Source organism: Lytechinus pictus, chromosome 13 (genome assembly GCF_037042905.1).
Source record: "Lytechinus pictus isolate F3 Inbred chromosome 13, Lp3.0, whole genome shotgun sequence".
Lineage (NCBI taxonomy): Eukaryota > Metazoa > Echinodermata > Echinoidea > Temnopleuroida > Toxopneustidae > Lytechinus > Lytechinus pictus.
The window spans coordinates 2,122,568-2,140,968 of NC_087257.1; the positions used below are offsets into that span (position 1 = coordinate 2,122,568).

General features: G+C 37.2%; 1 long non-coding RNA gene across 1 annotated transcript; it reads left to right on the top strand.

Annotated features, from left to right (window-relative positions):
• The first annotated feature begins 6,628 nt into the window (after nucleotides 1-6,628).
• Nucleotides 6,629-17,228, top strand: LOC135156415 (uncharacterized). The gene is made up of 3 exons (XR_010295552.1): nucleotides 6,629-7,097; nucleotides 16,344-16,487; nucleotides 17,058-17,228. It is a non-coding gene; the product is annotated as an uncharacterized LOC135156415 (long non-coding RNA).
• The last annotated feature ends 1,173 nt before the right edge of the window (nucleotides 17,229-18,401 follow it).

Genomic DNA, 18,401 nt, shown 5'->3' on the forward strand with positions numbered 1-18,401 from the left:
TTTAAGCGGTGATTGAGACAGTCTACATAATAGCTTTAATCCTCTCTCTTCTTTGTCTATTTTTCTATTAAGCGCATAGAGACGCACATGGGTAGAGATATGCGCTATATAAGCAAACGTATTATTATATTATTAAATAAAAAAAAAAACTTTCGCCTATTTTGGAACTTGTGAACCTTTTTTAATTCATATTTAGCTAGTCAAGTTCAGGGGCGAATCCAGCTTTTGTCAAGAGGGGGGGGGGGGGGGTGGGGGGGGGGGCTGAATGAATATTTCGATGCACATTTCCCTGAGCTGATATCGGCCGCTCAAAGCTGATTTTGTCGGTTTCTTTGAAGCCGGGTAGATACTTCTTACCTTTATTCTTGACAAGATAATCATATCTCAAATACAATAACCCATGCATCCCATTCATGATTACAAAAGTGCTTAAAATGTAAAATTTTTTAGGTATTAGTATCAACAAATCTAATAGGTCTAAATCATTAGATCTGAATATCAACAATTAGTTTCAGCTCTCGTTTCGGTAGAGGAATAGGGAGATTGTCACCCTTTTCATATGATGACAAAATATCCTTAAAATGTTCTGTTCATAAGTAAAAAAACAAAAACAATAATAACAGATCAGCTCGCGCTCTGCGTTCGCATCATTTGTCAAGGGCGTTCCTATCCTTTTTACATTTTTTCCTACATAGTCGTTGAAATAGTGCTTGAACGCTTTTCAGATCGGTGGATCAAAATTTTAAGCTCACGCTTCACGAACGCATTATTTGAATTTTGAAGTATGTATCGTCTTCATGGGCATTTGAAGTTTCAAACAGTCTTAGATAGGTCCCTTTTCGTAAGCTTTCGATCATGCCAGTAAAGCACAAATTTCAGCTCGCAATACTTACATTTTTGATGATTACAAACATTGCTTCGCGCTCATGTTATGTAATCATATTTAGGCGCCTTTGCAATCATGGACAGGATGCATGGGTTAATGTATTTTAAACAATTATGAATGCAAGCCCAAAGCCCGAGTCAATTAAAACAAAATAAACTGTCATGGAAAGGGGATTTTAAATTCATGGAGAATTATACATTATCTCATTAATAGAAATTACGAGCGCACAATGCTAGCTTAAAAGTTTTGACAATCAGACCTAAAAAGGAATATTTATGGAATACACAAAGATAAGTATACTCCACAAATCAAATACGTTCGAGCAGCGCGATCTGATTTTTTAAATTATATTCAGACCATAAAACGAAACATTTTAAAGAGCACTTTTCCTTAAAATCAATTTGTAAATAAAAAACATAATGAAATCTCAATGTCCCATGTATGTTTTGTATAACTTCAAAAACTTGATATTTTAAGCTCCATGACAGCCTATTGAGCGAAAAATTGATCTTATCGAATAGGCAAACCGAGCGCGAATCGCGAGCGATTTTTTTTTTAGTGACATGAAAGATTTTTTTTCATTTTCCAAGTCTTCCTCCCACCTTATTATATTCACTCGTCTTCCTCCTCTTCTTTTTCACCTTCCTTTTTTCTCCTCTCCTTTGTTCTTTCTTTCTTTCCCCCCTTGTTATTTCTTTTGCGCCACGGGGGGGGGGGGTGCCCCATGGATCCTCCTAAGAAATAAGTTTAGTTTAGTTTAGTTTACTCCAACGATGTTGTAGGACTAAGTCTGTTCATCGTTCAAAGTAGAATGTCTATTGCTACTCTCCTTCAGACCATGGATCTAGTATAGGATCCATGTTCAGACAAAATTAGATCCGCTACTTATGTTGGCAGGGAGAAGTGGCAGGGAGAAGTAGACAGCAAAATATTCCGTGAGAACACACGATAATCTAAAATCACTCAAAATCATAGGCAATCTTCTCCCAATGCTTATCTAGTCTATTCTTAAATGCAATCACTGAACAAGCAGTAACTACATCTTCTACATGTTCTAGGAGACTGTTCCACACATCTATCACTCGGTTAGCAAAGAAAAACTTGCGCACATCAAGACGTGAATATCTTTTCTCTAGCTTTAAGGAATGACCACGTGTTTTACCACCATTGCTCAGACAGAAAAGCTCAGAACTTGTATCATAGTAACCATGCAGATATTTGTACACGTCAACCATGTCACCTCTTTTACGTCTGTGACTGAGTGATTGCAATTTTAGGAGGCGAAAACGTTCAGAGAATGATAGATGCTTAATACCTTGGATAAATTTAGTAGCTATACGTTGGGCACTTCTCTAACCGCCTCTGCTCACCCAGCTTATACGGTGACCACGCAGCCTGGCCATACTCTCAGATTGGGCGAATAATACCCTTAAACAAAAGCTTAATATAGGTCTTATCCAAATGTACAAAAGTTTTTCTTATAATACCAAGCAGTCTATTAGACTTTGACACCACTTTAGAAATGTGCTCCTTGAGAGAAAGACGTGAGTCTACCTGAACTCCTAAATCTCTCTCAATCTCACATTCACGTAGAACAACCGATTGCGAACCTTTGGTCATATGATACTCCAGTCTTCAAAACAGTACATTCATCTGGGTGAAAACGTAGCTGCCGCCACATCTCAGCCCATGCCTCAAGCTCAGTCAAATCATCTTGCAATTTATTGGTGGCCCCTGGAACATCAGAACGAACATACAACTTAGTATCGTCAGCAAACAGCTTGGCTGAAGTCTGCACTGAATCTGGGAGATCATTTACATAAATGCATACATTAAAAACAAAATTGAGCCGAGAACACTGCCCTGGCTATTCCAGTGCAAACTTCTGACTAGTGGGAGTGTTGACCACTGACAACGACCCTTTGACGTCTACCAAGCAGAAAGTCAGTAATCCATGCATGCATTTTACCTTTGACTCCAAGAGCTTGTAGTTTACTAAGAAGTCGGTGATGGGGAACAGTGTCAAAGGCTTTCATAAAATCCATGAACACTACATCTACACTACCGCTATCATCCAAAATGCGGGTCCACTCATCCAGGACTTCTAAAAACTGTGTAGTACAAGAACGTCCAGCAATAAAACCATGCTGATGAACAGAGAGAATGTCATTCTCCTGGAGATGACGAATAAGTTGTGTCCTTACCAAGCTTTCAAGTAACTTACAAATAACACATGTCAGACTTACAGGCCTGTAGTTTTTACCTTCTGATTTGCTACCCTTTTTAAATACTGTGGTCACATTAGCACTCTTCCAATCTTCAGGCAAAACTCCTTGTCCTACACTTTTCTGAAACAGAATGGAAATAGGTAAGCAAAGTACACCAGCTAATTCCTCGAGTACACGTGGATGGATTTGGTCTGGTCCAGGGGCTTTACTTGTTTGTAGTTTACACAGAAGATTGAATACATCATTGGAGGATATCTCTATGTCATCAAACGGAGCAATAAAATCACCCACAGGGGGAGCTGGCATGTCATTCAGATTCTCATGAGTAAAAACTTATGTGAAAACATCCTGCAAAACGTCTTTTCCTTGTTTGAAGTAGTAGTACTCCCATCAGGTTTGACAATGTTGGCAACTGACTCCCGGACAGTGGTCTTGGATTTTACATAGGACCAAAAATCTTTATGGCATTCTTTAGATCCAGATGCAATACGTCCCTCAAAAGTATGAACAACTTTTCTACATGCCCATCTGACCTGATTACTTGAACAGGCGTATAACATTGGCGCTGTGCATCAATTTCCCGTCCATTGTATCTTGTACGATTAACACCCTTTAGCATATCACGCAGTTTCCTATACTTTCTGTGCTTCTCCTGCACAAGGTCAAGGGTATTTGCATCCATCCAAGGTTTGTTTCGTTGACGCCTCTTTGAGTCAATCTTTGGGGTATATATATCGACAGCATCACGTAATTTCTGCTTGAAAAAGAGCCAAGATTCCTCAACAGACTTGTCTGCAAACTCAGCTTCCCAATGTACATCATGTAGCTTATCACTCATAGTTCCAAAGTCCGCTTTGTTAAACAGGTACTTGCTGTCTCTGACGGAAGAGATAGATCCCTTAATCTTCATATAAAAAATTAGAGTGCAATTATCACTTTTTCCTATGCCTGCAGTTGTTTTAATTTCAGAAATGTCATCCTCACTGCAAGTAAAAACCAAGTCTAAGATGTTAGAGCGCTGGCCTTGTCTGTGTCTAGTTGGTTGTTGTTGATGCTGTACAAGGAAAGCATCCCTTGTGTTTTCAAGAAATTTAAAGGCTGGGTGTTCTACACCAGGGAGACATGTTTCAGACTTCCAATCAATCTCATGATAATTAAAATCTCCAAAAATCAAAACATCTTTAAATCCACTTGAACCAATCCCACGTAAAGTAGAACAGAGTTGTTCATTCTCAAGGTCATTACTATTTGGACTGCGATAAACTTAACCGACTAGAAGTTTGGTGCTTCCAGAGAAAAGAATTTGAGCAAACACAGCCTGCTGAAAACCATGCACAGACAAACCAGTAAATAACTCGGGTTTTAAAGAACAAGATATATACAAACATACTCCACGTCCATTTTCTTGTAGGTTGTAGAAAACTTCATAACCATCTAGCTGAATTTCAGCCAAATAGATAGACTATAACGAGAATTTTTTGGTTAAACTTCTGTCAAACCAATAACATGGGGATGATAACTAGAAATAAAAACTTGTAACTCATGCCTTTATCAATGAGAACATTGTTTTGCATGTCATCATGTTTATTTTTCGCGGTTAATTTTGGAACTGGCGGTTCCCTTTACCTCTTTTGTTTTGTGAAATGGTCCTTCCTGTCGAGCGTGGTATGCCCCTGTCTGCTTAAATTATTTGATCAGGGTCATGTTTTATTCGGGTAATATTTGATAAATGGGTACAATATAACCAGAATGCACATAAACATACGGAGACATGTGTTTATCGATATGTTTTTGAAAACCTGTTTTCACGATTTTGTGAGCGATGTTGTTTAAGTTCATCATTACCAAGATTGCCATATTGGTGGCACCAACCAAATTTTTGACGCGTGTACAATAGTTGGCTGGGAGTTATGTATAAATATTATATATAATATTAATAATGTTATGAGTGGTACATGTACAAATACTGTAAACTGTTATCGTCTATTACGTCAAGCTCCCCCCCCCCCCGTATGAATTATCAATAAACAACCAATTCTTTTTTTTATCTTTTTTTTTTTAAACTCAATTCAATTTGTTTTGTTTCATTTTCAACAGAATAGAGTAAAGTGGTAAAAAATAATTGCAATGAGATTTGCAAATAAAACTTATACAAACAATACAAATTGAGGCATGTACAATATGTGATTTTTTTCATAAGTAAAACAAAACAAAGTATTATATATATATCATATATACTGTAAAAAATGAAGTGCTAATTCAGCACTTACAGTGCTTGTATAGTGACTGCACTATGCGAGTGCTGATTTTCTAGTTTAATTTTGAACTAGAAAATCAGCACTCAGTGTATATATATATAGGCCTATATATACACTGATTTGATACTAATTTGATCTAACTTTTCTCTCTACGGTTGTTTTATTCACCTTGTATTTTGCCTTATATATATATATATATATACACAGTGAAACCTGTCTATAGTGACCAATCAAGGGAAACACAAAATGTGGCTGCTATAGACAGGTTCTCACACACGCAATCTTCCTTCATGTGAATCATTTTTAGTGGTCACTATTAATAGGCAGGTGGCCACTATAGACAGGTGGCCACTAATACAGGTTTGACTGTATATATATATATATATATATATATATATATATATATATATACATAACATTATATATATAAGCAAATTATCATTAGCAACCTCATACATACCAAGTAATTGGCGCACCTCATGGGTGGGGATCCCGGGGGGGCCACTTACATTGACGAGTGGATACCATGCGCGACCAAAAAAACACGTAAAAAGGATGTCCTTTTCACGATAGGGCACGTTACGTACGTAACGTGATAAGGGTGTCAAAAACACAAAAATAATGAAAAAAGGGTGTGTATTTCGCTAGGAAAATTACGTGTTTAGGGTCGAATTTGCGGGAATGATAAAACAAAATTAAAATGTTTACTTTTATAAAGGATGTCCATTTTGCCCCAACAGTACACTTCGGGTTTAGAGTCCGATTTGCGCGAGGTGTAGAAAGTGGGGTCGTACTAAACCAAATAAGGTAAAGCCGACGACCGAAGGACCCGTAACAATAAAACATTTCTGTACTTGTTTAGGGGTTCATTTCAGGTAATATTTGCCAAGAGTATCGTTTTGTTTCCAATACTTGTTAATGGTAGGGTTTCACGCGCCAATACTTGTTAAGGGGTGCATTTTCAGAATATGGAAATTACGTGTTTAGGGTGCTTTTCGAGACCCCATGGTCGCGCATGGTATCCACTCGTGAATGGAAGTGGCCCCCCCGGGGTGGGGATGTAAAAAATAATTACTTTACGGGTCATACATTTCAGTCATATTGAGCGACATTTTCTTTATTTAGTTCAAGCTGCCCCCCCCCCCCCCTCGGCTGCCCGGAAATCCTTGGTTGGTCGCACAAAATGAAAGAGCTGAGAAAATAGCGTATTTTGATATTGTTGCCATACTTTTTGAGTTTCCTCATGCGAACGATCTTTAGTCACTACTATCATTCTTACATTACAACCAGATCAGAGCATGCAGAGGGATATTCTCACTTTATCAGACAACTAGATTCAAATGCTCTCATAATATTTGTTCCTTATAGAAAGTACTAAGTTGCCATTCTTATCGCGATTTTGGAAACTCTACATTATAGGACAAAATAAGGACCTCGTGAGCATATCTGTGGGAAGAAAACCTCACTCCTAGGAATCTAGAGGATTTACACCGAAAATGCTTGCATCAATTATAGCCACAAGACTATCTCCAGTGTTTAGTATATGTGAAGGTGTTCTACAGAATGGAGTATACCCTAGATTGGTATCACAACATAATGCCATGGGTGATTCGTGTCGACGTTCATTGACCTCATCGAACCAAGCTAGTCTTTCGATCAAAAACACACAGCAGAAGAAAGACAACAAATCGAGACCAAGATATGCTGAGGACAGGACATCAACAGGTATTAGTCAAGGCCTGTCGGCCTTCTTAAAAAATATCAATATAGTATAGAATCGGAATTTATCCTTGTTTTCATGATTATTCTAGGTAATCCACATGTTCTATAATTAAGTATGATGTTGACGGTGGTATTCATAATAAAAACAATGACGATGATGATGTTATAATAATATTAATAATGATGATAATAATGATAATGATAATAATAATGCTAATGATAATGATTATTATTATTATAATTCTAATAGTAATCATAATAATAATATTATAATAACAAAAATAATGATAACGATAATACCAACAACAGCAACATTAATCATGTTAATAAGAAGGAGGAAGACAAGGAGGAGAGGAAGAAGAAGAAGAAGAAGAAGAAGAAGAAGAAGAGGAATGATGAAGGAAGGAAGGGAAGGAGGGAGGGAGGAAGGAAGGATGGAAGGGAGGAAGGAAGGAAGAAATTAAACATGTAGTTTACACATCAAGCTATCATTCTAATTAGATGCTTAATTGGATAGAGCAAACACTAGAGAAAGGGAAAATATCTTGACAATACAAATACAATGAGTATGATGAGTATCTTTATTTCAATAGCGTTAATCAACTGCATTTTATTTTCATTTCACAAATAAGTCAAAACATCAAACATAATCAGTTGATCAAATAATACATTTGAAATATTATATAAGAGGCTTTAACATAATAAGGCCTATGTTAATGCGTAGCCTCTTATGCAATCTTGATGCAAATACCATATACAAAGACATCAAACTTGATTTTATCTTGCCAACACCCTTAATATAGTATTTAATCAAAATTGATTCATACATCTATGTTATCTGAATTTTCTAAAATCAAACACCAATATTGATACCAAATGTATTGTTGAAAAATATATATACCTATGACTTTGGGGTTTAGTTTACACGCAATCAAGGCATGAAAAGTATAGCATTTTAAATTTTTATTTATTCTACATTTTAAAAGTTTCTAACAACAAAACAATATTGAAGTTGTCTTAAACATGTTGAGAAACTCAGACAGACTGCAGTCATGTGTGAAGAATAATGCGCTTAAAATTAATAATACATGTTCAATGATTTAGCTGATTCAAAACGTTGGCCTTTCATTCCTTTGCAATAATAAGTGATTCCATGATTCAAATGCAAATGGCGAGTTGATGGGCCAACTTTGTCGATACCATTTTCACTATTCTGAAATAGCTCGTCGACCTTTTGTATATTACTTTTTTTTCACAAAGACACCCTGTTATCATTTTTAGGGATATAAGATTTTTATTATTTTCGACCTAATTGTACTGCGGTCACGACAACGAAACACGTACCGACCGATGGCTTTTTTTTCTATTTTGTTGTTGCTTTATATTCGTTTCTGTCCTGTCTTTTCCAACATATCTACTTTGTGCAATTTGGCAAAACTAAAGCAAGTCTAATTTTATATACTAGGGGCATAATATATTTTATAGTTTTCACATAGCGCCGAGTATTATACAGACTGGCCCCATTCGTATTCTTTTATTCTGTTGATCCTTGTCCATTACTATCCGAATAGTTATATTTTAATACGGTTATTTATTGCAGGGAACTCGCACAAACAAACTTTGCTTTCCAATGGGCTTTATAAATGTCTGTATTTTATTTTTTGCCTTCCATTGTAAACTCTGTTTGTTTGATTGGAAATGGAAAATAATAAATACAATCAATGAATTATTCAATTGAAATAACTAATCATTTTTGGCTGATTTCGTTGGCGTGAATGTAGCATTAGAAACGAGGAAAGTTTTTTTGATAAATTTGTAGTGGTGGAGGGTTACATATACCACAGTTGTATTTCATAATATAATTTCACTTTACACAGGAATTGTAACACCACTAGGTAATTCCTGATAGCTGCAAATCTTTATCAAAACCTTTATCCTGTCCTTAAACCTGAGTTAAAGGGCAAGTCCTCCTCAACAAAAAGTTGATTTGAATAAAAAGAGAAAAATCCAACAAGAATAAAACTGAAAATTTCATCAAAATCGGATGTTAAATAAGACAGTTATGACATTTCAGGTTTCGCTTAATTTCACAAAACGGTTATATTCACACCCTGGTTGGTATGCAAATGAGGGGACTGAATATATCACTCACTCACTATTTATTTTGTATTTTATCATATGGAATATTGCAATTTTCTCTTTATTGTCCTGTGAAATAAAGTTTCATTCCTCGCTGAACATGTGGTAATTACCATTGTCTTAACATTTAATGGTTCAGTAAAGTTGGTCCTTATCGTTAAATCTGTAAAAATTAAAATATTGTACAATTCAATCAATAAAAAACAAAAGAAATAGTAAGGGACATCATCGACTATCTCAGTGGCATTTCACTGAATTGTGCATATAATTTTGTTTGTGTTAAAGTAAGCGAAATTAAAATATCATAACTTTCTTATTTCTTATCCGATTTTGATGAAATTTTCAGCATTATGCGTGTTTATTTTTTCTCTATTGATTAAAGTCATCATTTTCTAGGGTGGACTTAACCTTTGATATAGTGAGGAGCATCATATTCCAGTTGAAACTATCTCAAACCCGTGTATAACTATTTTGTGAAAAATAAGCGAAACTCTAAATTGTCGTAGCTTTCTTATTTTACATCCGATTTTGATGAAATTTTCAGCATTATGCTTGTTAATTTTTTCTCTATTGATTAAAATCATCATTTTCTAGGGTGGACTTAACCTTTAACATGAATAAACGGAAGGTTATTATTTCCCCTCTATACCCGGAAGCTCTTTGGAGGATACGACTGTGATAATCATTTCAGGCAAAACCCTTCTCAGGGCTTGCAATAGTTTTAACCGGAATATGGTGTTCCTCACTGTATTAAAGGTCAGGTCGATTCGGGAAATTATAAGGACCCTCTTGATTGAACCACAAAATGTTAAACAATGGTAATTTCACATGTCCAGTATAGAAATAAAACTTTGCTGCACATGACAAAAAAAAATATTTCATGAAATGAAATATAAAAAGTATCGTAACAAGGGTGATGTCATCAGTCCCCTGATTTGTATACCGACCAGGATGTTCAGAATTATTGTTTTGTGAAATTATGCAAAACTAAAAATGCCATAGATTCATATTTTACATCCATTTTTGATGACATTTTCAGTTTCATGCTTTTTTACTTTTTCTCGTTTTATTCAAATCAACTTCTTGTTGGGGTGCATGGAGAGGCCTCAGTCGGTCTGGTTTTGTTCGTTGCTGTGACGTCAGGGCCATGGTAACGATTTTTTTAACAGGGGGAGCAGATGCAAAAAAAAAAGGGGGGGTTCACTACAAAATAAAGGTCATTTTGGTTATATTCCTCCACTTTGACACACCAGGGGTGCTGCCAATGTAGCACCCCAAGGAAGATTGGGGGTGCTCCACCCGCGCGCTTCCCATGGCCATGTGTGACGGAGCTTTATTTTCAATGACATGCCATTTAGAACGATTTTGAATCGGGTTCGCTGAAGCAAAAGGTGTGACACTTTGCTAGAGTCACACCAATGAAAGTCAATCACAAACGACCGATTGTATGTGTCATTGGAAATATCTTCAGTTGGACCATAACGGAGTGAGATTTTCTATTGTGACTGCATACTTGTCCTTCAATCCCACTGTTTATGAAATTTGCCCTTAGATCACAAAGAATCAGAACACATCACTCACAGCTAGATCAAAATAGAGGAAGCCTTTCCTCTATTAGGATAAGTCACCGATTAGAGCAACTATTTCAAGCGAAGCCATTTGCCATATTTTTTATCGGGTCACGGTCCTTCTCATTTTTATATGTTGATACATTCATCTATAATCACAGTTATTGACACAGTGGTCATAAATTGGTTATGATCACGTTCAACCCAGTCATGTTCCAGCCTACGTCATAGTGTGACGTCAAGCTTTCACAGATAGAAGAAACGATATTCAAAATAACAAAAACACGGAATGTATATAAACAACAGAACATGAAGAAATGAACCCGGTAGCTATCGACTCAACTATTCAAAGCTGAAGAAGAAGATCCCTACCGCTTTCAGTGACTCGCCGCTGGTCCAGACCTGGGCCCCGTAACTCAAAGATTAGCGATTAATCACTAAATAAAGTGGCCTATAAAGATCATCGTTGCATGCTCAATTTGCTCAGTAGACTGTCTATGAACCAATAATCGTTGACCTTTGTGCTACGGGGCCCATGCCTTGGCTGAGTCGTAAAATCTTTAGTCTATGAATGGCGCGTGCTAAAACAAAAATAGCCCGCGCAACGAACGGTCTATTTTGGTGCAAGTGTTATCAGCACCAGACAAGCGCCATCGTAAAAGCTGGGAAAAAGTAGCACGGATCTGCTCTACAGTTACTGAACCCCCGGGGTGGGGCACTTACATTGACGAGTGGATACCATGCGCGACCAAAAAAACACGTAAAAAGGATGTCTTTTTCAAGATAAAGCACGTTACGTACGTAACGTGATAAGGGTGTCAAAATCACAATAATATTGAAAAAAAGGGTATCTATTTCGCTCGAAAAAAATAAACGTGTTTAGGGTCAAATATGCAGGGATGATAAAACAAAATCAAAATGTTTTATAAAGGATGTCCTTTTTGCCCCAACACTACGTGTTTAGAGTCCGATTTGCGCGAGGTGTGGAAGGTGGGGCCGTACTAGACCAAAATAATGGTGTGTTAAGGTAAAACCGACGACCGACGGACCCGTGACATAACAATAAAATATCATTTCAGGGAATACTTGCTAAGAGTATCGTTTTGTTTCCAATACTTGTTAAGGGGTGCATTTTCAGAATAAGGAAAATACATCACTGTACTTGTGTAGGGGCTCAATTCTGGGAAAACCTAATTGCCAATAGTATTTGTTTCCAATACTGGTTAAGGGTAGGGTTTCACACGCCAATACTTGTTAAGGGGTGCATTTTCAGAATATGAAAAATACGTGTTTACTGTTTAGGGTGCTTTTCAAGACCCCGTGGTCGCGCATGGTATCCACTCGTCAATGGAAGTGGCCCCTCCGGGTACCGAACGCTTGTGGTGCGGACTATTTTAGGGCGGGGCTGGTGCGGACCAAAATTAATACGAGATGAAAAACACGGGATATGACTGGATTGACTATGCCTCGTATGGATTGGTATTCGGTACTACCTGGATACTCGACCGACAATGAAATCTTCTGATCTGAGAGCCGATGATTTTGAAGACAAGACGTCGGTACGACTTATTCATGAAGAAGTATACACAGGCATTCCACCAGCTATTTGAAGTGATTGCATACCTCATAATGAGGGTTATGACTGGCGGTACCGTGATAGCAGGGATAGGGTTAATAAACGATACGATGGTACCTGGGATCCAAGCTAAATAAAACATACAGGTAATTACAAGAACGGTTTTAAGTCCCTTCATACCTGCTCTACGCGGTGGCGGTGGGGCGATGTTACCGGCATTGACCGCTGCTTCTAGTGCGGCGATCTGACGAGCATGGCTGTGCGATATTAGAACAAGTCTAACGTTTACATACGTTGTGACGATCAAAGCAGTAAGGGGAATTAAGGCGTAGATAATAAAGCTTGGTTTGATGAGTGACAAGCAGATATTACCGAAAGGATGGCATTCACCCGTGAGGACGCTCTGAAGATAGGATCCACCAGAATTAAAAAGTGCAAGAATCATCACCGTTGTCAAGGCAATAATCATCATTTTACGTGTTACAATTGAATGGTACTGAAGCGGTCTAGTTACGGCGATGTAGCGATCAACAGAAGCCAGAGTCAAGATCCACATTGATTGCCAAACAAAAGCTGTACAAAGAACAACAATTGTATCAGCAACGCCTTTCGTAACTGGTACGTAAACAAATATCACACCAGATGTTGAACACAACAAACCAGTAACGAGATCGGTGACAGCAAGGAACATGAGACAGAGTTTAGTGTTTTCACCAAAGCAATCTTTAACCCGTGGGATCGTTATGATGCTGATGCAATTAAGAAGGATTGAGAGAATTGCACTGATGGAATATCCGTATAAGATGAAGTCTTTTTCTCTCCTTGTTAGTTGATATATTTGGGAAATTTGGATCCCTTCATGTGTAGTGATGCCATCCATTGTAAAATAAAATAAAGATTACGGTGTCTAAATGGTTCAGGCTCCGGTAATAGAAGAAGTCAAACTGTAGGCCTTTGAGTAAATTTATTCCTTCAACAGTGGCATTCTCACTGGTAATTTTTTTTCACTCCATATTAAGTTTTACTGGATTATTTTCTCTCGGAGAAAATTTGTTTAATTTAGTAAAAAAAAATGTCTTGTAGATTACTAAAAAATACCAACATATATCGATTAGCTCATCTGCGCCGTAAAATTAAATAATGTTCTTGAAATATAAATATCGTGAAATTTCACTCGAATGTTGGTTTTCCAGAGCTCACGTTTCTTGTCAACATTCACGACAATTCACAGCTTTTCTGATTTATGTAGCTTTGGTTCAATGTCTTCCTTAGTAGAAGTTACAGTTAGACAGACCTGCAGGATCGACATCTTTATTTGCGACCAAATAGTACCATAGTCATCCCTCCTTTTCTGAGGACGTTCTTAAGAACAGCTTTTGGCTGATGTACGTGTACCGTTTCAAAATAAAATAAATGAAATGAAAAAAGGCTTCTTTATAAGTCGTTTCTTCTCTTTCATAACCTTGAAAACCTTGGAAAATCCTAGGTACGCCACTGTGATTGATACAGGTAGTTTCATCCGAGATTAATAAATCACCCATTAACTAGGCATCGCCTGTAACCATATATAGTTGGCAATGCTTTCAGTCCATACAAAGTGATGAAAACATAAATGCGCAAAATATAATACAATCTGCTGCGTATTATTGATGATTAATAATTCAAAAAGAAAAATAAGATAAAATACAAACAAACAATGAATGCAACCGTTGTACCGGTTGCGCGTTTTATCAGGATAGATTTTAGGTCGCCGTATGCATGTGGTGATAAAATTCATTAATATATGAAGAGTTTGTTTGCAAAAGGGGTTAGATCCACTTTGGACCATTCCAAGAAAATCGTGTTTTTTTATTGTCCTATATTGCAATTTTCTTATGCGAAGCTAAATTGTCATGATATACTACCCTGCCATGTGAACATAATAAGTGGAATGCCTCTGAAATGCACAGGATGTTCAGTGATACTTGATTACTCTTATGTCCAAGTTTTATGAACTAGACCAATATACTTTCAAAGTTATGATGGTAATTCAACAGATACCCCCAATTCGGCCAAAGTTCATTGACCCTAAATGACCTTGGACCTTGGTCATGTGACGTGAAACTCATACAGGAGTTCAGTGATACTTGATTAACCTTATGTCCAAGTTTCATTAAATAGATCCATATATTTTTCTAAGTTATGATGACATTTCAAAAACTTAACCTTAGGTTAAGATTTTAATGTTGATTCCCCCAACATGGTCTAAGTTCATTGACCCTAAATGACCTTTGACCTTGTTCATGTGACATGAAACTCAGGTAGGCTGTTTAGTAATACTTGATTAACCTTATGGCCGAGTTTCATGAACTAGGTCCATACACTTTCTAAGTTATGCTGTCATTTCAAAAACTTAACCTTCGGTTAAGATTTGGTGTTGACGCCTCCGCCGTCGCTGTCGGAAAAGCGGCGCCTATAGTCTCACTCTGTTATGCAGGTGAGACAAAAATAGGTATAAAAGAAATCTACCTGTCTTCATATTTTTGAAATATTTTTTTCAAGAAATTACCATTGTGGATCTAGCCCCTTTTGCAAACAAACTGAAATAGAATCCAACCCCTTTTGAATAAAAATCGATTTTTTTTTCTTTGCCATTTTGATTCACGTTTAATGGGAATTTCATCTTTTCCTTCCTACCATCAGAGCGAATAAAAATATATACATTGAGAAAAAAATCCACAAAATTTTATGAAAAAATGGATCAACCCTTTTGCAAATGATCTCTTCAGAAGAAAAAGTTTGCAAAACGGATTAGATCCACTTTGGACCGACCATTCCAAGAAAATAATGTTTTTTAATTCTCACATATTGCAATATTCTTACGCGAAGGTGAATTGCCAAGATTGCATGTGAAAATAAAATTGGGTATAAAGAAATCTACATGTCCTCATATTTTTTGAAATGTTTTTTCTCTTTTTCAAAAATTACCTATATGGATCTAGACCCTTTTGTAAACAACTGAAATGGATCTAACCACTTTTGAAAAAAGGCTATTTTTCTTTGCCATTATTGTTCATTTTTAAATAGGAATTTCAACTTTTCTTTGGTATTATGTTATAGAGCTACTTTACAGTTAGACCCCCCCCCCCCTCCCAAATTTGATTTAAAAAATTCTAACCCCTTTGGCAATGGAGGTCTTCATATTGTTATTTATTTTTATCATTTATTGATATATGTGTAATAAACATGACAAAAGTTATACAAACACAAAATAACATTGATTTCACATACAACGAAAAGTAATTAAATGGAAATGCAAAAGTTAAGAATGTATTTGAATTTGTCGAGTCTGTGTCAATTGTGGAACGAGATATTTTACGATAGCTAGTTTTTAAGTATCATAAGATAATAAGAAAGAAATAAAGGAATTTTACCTACTTTGTTATAACAAAAGAGGTAGCCAAAAGGTCGAACTTTATTATATGAAAAGTACATGAATAGAGATAAGGTGCAGTATATGTGCTAACAAATATGAATTTAATTTCCTTTTATTGCCATTGATTGGTTAGGCGTATCTCTTGAGGTAGCGCATTCCAAGCAAAGGGTGCATGCAGTATGTTTGACAGAAAGTGAAAAAAGTTTGTGTTTTTATTTTTAAAATCATTTTTTTACTTAACGTTTAGCATCAGACGCACTTAAAATGTTGGGCAACATACTGTCCACTGTGTTAGGTATATTCTGGGCAATTATTATCAAATTGAGCAAATTTGTTACCCACTTATTAGTTTTTATTGCCCAATTTGGACAGATTTTAACCAATAGCTGTGTGGACTGTATGTTGCCCAGTGATGGTTAGAAAATTTCTAAGAATGTGTTATTGTATTATTTCATTTTCGTTTCTAGTCAAATATGACCTGACATATGCACAATTACAAACATGCCTATATTTAATCATTTGCTTAATTTATCGTTTTTTATCAAACCTAGTGGACACAGTGATAGATCCAGCAGAAGCAACGGGTATCGTACTTCGATCATCGACAGTGAACGATTGTCAAGCGATACATCGGTTTCTTGTGGCCCATGCTGAGTGGGAAGGATGCTTAGATATGATCAAAATAACTGAGCAAGGTTTGTAAGCCAAACATCTTTGATTGGTCTGATCACTACAATTATTTAGTAAAAATTGAATAAAATGTAAGATGATAATAGAGGATATTGACTGTTAGCCAAGAATTTAATGTACATATAGGAATAAGGGTTCACATATGACTGTTGTTCATGTAAACAAACAATGGAAAATTTTCGACTCTGGATATTGCCGGTATTAACAAGGACCCCCGGTTCTTACACGGAGCCTCCCGGATGCATTCGATAGCCACACGGATGTACAAGGTGGCTACAAGGATGAGCACGGAAGATTATCTGTCTGTGAACTCTGGAATAATATGACGGTACATTAAGGATGGCGCCAGATGAGTAGCCGGTATGTATACGGTAATCCCGGACTGTCCACGGAAGACCCCGGATTGACAATCCGATAATCCGTGTTGCATTCGTGAAAGTGTAAAAGGGTTGTTTAGTTTCATTGTGAAGATAAAAAGGTCTTATCTCATTGTTACAGTAAGAATGGTAATAGATTCGTTCGAACTTGTTATTTTTCAATCATGCTAATGGAGACTTTTTTTTTCTTTGTAAAAGATTTAATTAGGGATGGCTTCGGGGATAGGCCTGTCTTCCATTGTGATGTAGCTGAAGCCCATGGCGGTGATGACCAGACGTCTCTAATTGGATATGGACTCTACTCATTTCATTTTTGTGCGTGGGAAGGACGAACAGCATTATGGGAAAACATTTTCATCCATCCTTTATACCGAGGTAATCATTATCATCTTATCTCATTATAAGAAATAATAAAATGAAAACAAACATTTCCTTCAAAATCAGGTACAAAATGAAGACGAACTTATCAAGGTAGTTTTTTTTCTCTCTTGAAAACAAAATTCTTATAAATTAAATTGCCAAACTTCTCTCTAATTGAATAAAACATACAGTTATTTTGTTATGGAACATTAAAAAAATCATTTAATTGTGACATATTTGAATAAGTTCAGAACCCATCTAGGAATTTCAGGTGGCCCACCAGCGGCTTAAAGGTGGCAGTTTCTGCGGCCCACCTGAGAGACTTCTGGTGGGCCGCCGCCGTGCTTGCAAATTCTTATGCTGGTGGGCCAGTTCGCAGTTTACAAGCGATATAGATGTGGGCCACCTGCGGCTGCTTGTTGGCTAAGGAGTGGTTGTTAGGTAACATGGCAGTTGCATGCTGGTGGCATTGGAGGAGGGCCATCCGAGGCTAGCTGGTGGCATGGAATTGGCAGGTAAGTTGGTAGCAGCAGCCTGCTAGTGGCAATGATGTGGCATCGAGGTGGCACAGGGGCCACAAGAGTGGCTAGAAGGTGGCAGATGTCAAAATCAACTGTTTCTTTCTTGAAAATTTGTTGGCCCTGAAAAGAGCCAATGTCTCCGAGATGGAATATCATCTATCGAGATGTGGGATATTTGGTGACAGCCTTGGTACAGCTTGGTACCTTCTGAAACGGCACGCTTAGCAAGCTCACCAGGGAGAAGCAGATCGCGACAGTACTTTCGGGGATTAAAACGTTGCTCTTACGGCTGCTGTATGTGGTAGACGTGACATTTCACAAGCGACACGCTTCTGTCGCATGAACACAACAAAGCTGTTCATGAGCTTGTTCATGATGGACATACTCTAGCACTTCTTGAAATGTAATGCAAGTGTCTAGATGAACTTGCTTCAACACTTGTAGATTTAGATTCCATAGCTTTCACATCGCCGGCGACGTCGACTCTCACAGCTACTCCACGACGCTTGATGGCCTTTCCTCCCCGCTTGACTCCCTTGCCTCCCTTCTGGGAGCTTCGCTTGGTTGGACTTCGCTTGGTAGGACTTCTCTGTGACGACGGCATATTGATTGCTGCTGGTGCTAGAATGGGTGATTTCAAGTCCGGTGTTGGTGTTGGTGT